This window comes from Sceloporus undulatus, unplaced genomic scaffold, assembly GCF_019175285.1.
Source record: "Sceloporus undulatus isolate JIND9_A2432 ecotype Alabama unplaced genomic scaffold, SceUnd_v1.1 scaffold_3377, whole genome shotgun sequence".
In the NCBI taxonomy this organism is placed as follows: Eukaryota; Metazoa; Chordata; class Lepidosauria; order Squamata; family Phrynosomatidae; genus Sceloporus; species Sceloporus undulatus.
This window is the reverse complement of record NW_024806297.1, coordinates 1-4,070: the sequence shown is the minus strand read 5'-3', so window position 1 is coordinate 4,070 and position 4,070 is coordinate 1. Positions and strand designations below refer to the sequence as shown.

The 4,070-nt window shown below is 40.5% G+C and overlaps 1 long non-coding RNA gene across 1 annotated transcript; it reads right to left on the bottom strand.

The window, feature by feature from the left end:
• Window positions 1-570: 570 nt before the first annotated feature.
• Window positions 571-3,357, bottom strand: LOC121918044. Its single transcript, XR_006101146.1, has 2 exons — window positions 3,009-3,357; window positions 571-695 (listed from the first exon to the last, which is right to left on the bottom strand). It is a non-coding gene; the product is annotated as an uncharacterized LOC121918044 (long non-coding RNA).
• Window positions 3,358-4,070: the final 713 nt, after the last annotated feature.

Genomic DNA, 4,070 nt, shown 5'->3' with positions numbered 1-4,070 from the left:
AGCTGTTGGTGGCAAGGCAGAGCTGTGCCAGGAACACCATGGACTGTGGCTCTAGGAACACAACACATTGTTATATAACCTCCACAAAGAGATCTTCCTTGAGTGAAGAGACATTAGTGACTTAAACAGGCCAGGAAAATGTCAAACTACTAGCCTAACTGGATGGTTACATAAGTGTTAAGTCACTAACACTATTCCAGACAGAGTTTCCATGGGATCAGACTGACTCTGCTCTTTTCTCACTCTCTTGTCTCTGTTCTTTGGGGTGCACCTACACTGTAGAAATAATGCAGTGTGATACTACTTTAAATGCTGTAGATCCTCCTGTGGAATCCTGGGCTTTATAGTTTTACAAGGTATTTAGCTTTCTCTGCCAAAGAGTGTCTCACAAGACTACAAACTGCAAGATTCTGTAGGATGAAGCCATGGCAGTTAAAGTGGTGTCAAGCTGCACCAGTTCGCCAATGTAGAAGCATCCCTAGACTCAAGCTTGAGAGATTCTGCAGAACAATCCATTTTCATTCTTCATCAGGCTTTATTCCAAAAGACTTGGCCTCCCACATCAATTACCTTTGGTGCATTACAAACGTAGCGCATAATTTCTCCTATATACTGGACTACAGTGACATGGTATTGTCTGCAGTCATCCCAGTACTTAGTAACAGAAAATTTAGGTGTCAGGACACATGTAGCTCCTAATGAAAAAGAGAGAAATAAAAGAAAGGTATTTAGGAATGGAGCTTTTGTGAGCATTGCAAGAGCCAAGTGAAGAAAGATTGCAATGCCCTATTAACAGTATTCAAATACTTTCCCTATTGCAACAGACAGGCAGTCAGAGGCTGAATCTGCACTGCAAAAATAATCCAGTTTGACACCACTTTAACTTCCATGGCTTCATCCCATGGAATCATGGGATTTGTCATTTGTTGCAGCACCAGAGCACTCTGTCAAAGACGGCTAAATATTGCACAGAAGTACAAATCCCAGATTTCCATAGCATTGAGACATGGCAATCTGCAATGCAGACTGAGCCAAGGCTGTCTCTGGACCTTACGTTTTGAGGCATATTGTTCTAATGATTTCCATAGTTTCAGAACTATGGGAAACCTTTGGACAGCAGAATGAGATGGGGCACAAGACAGGCATAAATGGACGGCATTCTCAGCGAACAAAAATTTGGATGACTGTTGGTGTGGTAGAAACAGAATGGAATATCCAGAAAGTTAGTGGCTGGCAGTAGCAGCTGGTAGCTTCCAGGTGAGTGGCGTGGCGTATTTGTTCTGTGGTTTACACCAAACAGGCCAAAAGGTTAGGTATCAAAACTTGAATAAATAATCAATAGACTCTGGTGGCTCCTATCTCATTGGAGCAATAAATCTGCTCTGGGCTTGACTACAGGCTTTAAAGGAATTATTGATGGTGCAGAACCCCATCCCCACAACAGGTACAGCATCTTGGGGATTCCTTTAAAGTCCAAACCAAGACCTGAAGAAAAGTCACCAGCCCTCAATGAAATGAATAAATAAAATGAGAAAAAATGGCATACCATTGACATGAACCTGGACTCAGTAACCAGTTTATACCCTCAGCAGCTCCAATACCTCTACTTTTCAGGAATGCAGGTTTGTCTTTTAACTTTGCAAGCCTCTGCATGAACATGTAAGCATTTATCTCCCCATTTGTTGCTTTATTTATAAGGTTTCAAATGGAAAAATCAATAAGGCCTATTAATTCCATCTTTACAGTGCCCTCTTGTACTCAGCACTTACTATACCTGCATATTCTCAGATAAGCAGGCATTGCTTCAAAATACAAAACTATTTGGATGGGTGGATGTTTCACTTGGACCTATGATTTAGGACCACCTAGTTATTTCTCTATGCAAAGATTTTGAGCTTGTACAATCTTTATTTATTTACATATTTACTTACTTATTGCTTCTCAGTAAGGGGAGAGGTAATTTGCTATTAAGGCCAGTCAATGTTTGACTTTTATTTGCCCAGTTGACATGTACATGTAGTTACATTTTAACACGTAAAAGCAAGGTTTACATTTCTCAGAAATCAAATTTCATTTAAGCTTCTACTGTTGTCTAAGGTGCAGGTGGGCAGCCACAGAGGGTCCAGGGGGCAAAAACTTGTTTCTTTATTTCTTCATTTAATTTATATCCCAACTTTCTCCCAACATGGGATCCAAGGCAGCATATATTTTGCCTCCCCTCTCTAATGATATCTCTATTGTTCCAATATCAAAATTGATTGATACCATTCCCCCATCCGTCTTCATTTCTTGCGCTAACCTGCCCAAAATTTTAGTGGATTCCTATTGGACAGTTTTAGATTTGGATGTTTAATCTCTTTTTATGGGTTGATCACTGTTTTTATGATTTGGGGGAGGGTTGTAGTTTGGGGGGGTTAAATTGTAATTTTTAATTATTTGATGTTTTAATTGTACTGTTGGAATCTGCTTTGATTCCTTTGTAAAAAAGCAGAATACAAATAAATATTATTATTATTATTATTATTATTATTATTATTAAAAACACAACATTAAAGCAATACAAATAAAAAATACTGTACTACACCCCTGCATTAAAAGCTTTATCCGCTGCATACATTAAAAACCAACATCTTTCATTGAAAAGGCCTTTCCTTGCCAGTGGAAAGACAGCAAGAAGGGGACAAAATCAGTCCCACCAGGGAAGGGAGTTCCATAATTTAGGGGCAGCCATCAAGAAGGCTCTCTCGTGTCCTCACTAGACATGGTTGAGATGCTGGTGGGACCAAGAGAAAGCTTTACCTTGTAGATCTTAGAATATGGGTAGGCTCATATACGGAGATACAGCTTTTCACATGGCCCATTAGCTTGAACAGCACTGGTGTCTTCAACATCTTTCTTCCTCTCTGCCTCTGCATATGCATGATGTGTTCATACGTTCATCCATCCTTGTCTGTCTATCATGCATTTATAGTAGTCATGTGTTCAGTCTCTATATAGCCTATACATACCAGTGTCGATGCATGATGCAATCCCAGTTAATCCGGCTCCATGGTACAATGGGAGAGGGATGTAAATGATATCATTGGCATGGACCCCACACAGCCAGAATAAGTTGATTGCCTGTAATGCTTTCCTGTGGGTGATGATAGCTGCTTTTGGTAGCCCTGGGGGTAAGCAGAGATAGGGAAGGGGCTCATTTGACAATCATCAATGATTCTCTCACACCAGAAGCAAACACTTCAAGTCACATGACTTGACTTGACTTGCTCTCAACCCTGACCATGGCTGCATCCGCAATGCGGAAATAATCCAGTTTGACACCACTTTAACTGCCATGACTCAATGCTATGGAATTCTGGGAATTGTAGCTTGTTGTGGCACTAGAGCTCTCTGAAAACTCTCTCTAAATGTCTCACAAAACCACAATTTCCAGAATCCCATAGCATTGAGCCATGGCAGTCCACATACTCCATCACTGCATCGTTAAGGATGGTCACAACAGGTCTGAGAGATCATTTTCTTCCGTGTCTCAGATCAACCAACACTCTGGTTCCTGCATCTATTTGATACTCTGTACAAAGCTAGACATATGACATGCCCTGTTTTATATGATAACTCAGTCAAAAGCAAACAGGCTTAATTGCATGCAGAAAAAGCGACGAATTATGGGGGTCTTTTAAGAATAATAGGCACATTTAAGTATGAACTTTCATGGATACACAGCTCACTTGCTCAGATGTATGGAATGTTGTCTAAGACCTTCAGGCACGTATATGGTATGTATAGGTCCAAAACCAACTCCAGAAATAATCCAGTTTCAGACCACTTTAACTGCCCTGGCTCAGTGCTAGGGAATCCTGGAAACTGTAGTTTATTGTGGCACCAGAGCTTCCTGACAGGGAAGGCTAAACGTCTCATAAAACTACAATTCCCAGAATTCTTTAGCACTAAGCCAGGGCAGTTAAAGCTGTCTCAAACTGGATTATTTTTGCAGTGTGTTTTGGTACATAGTTGATCTTAGATTGAAAATATTTACCTTTTGGTGGTCCTACAGTCATCAACCCCAAACA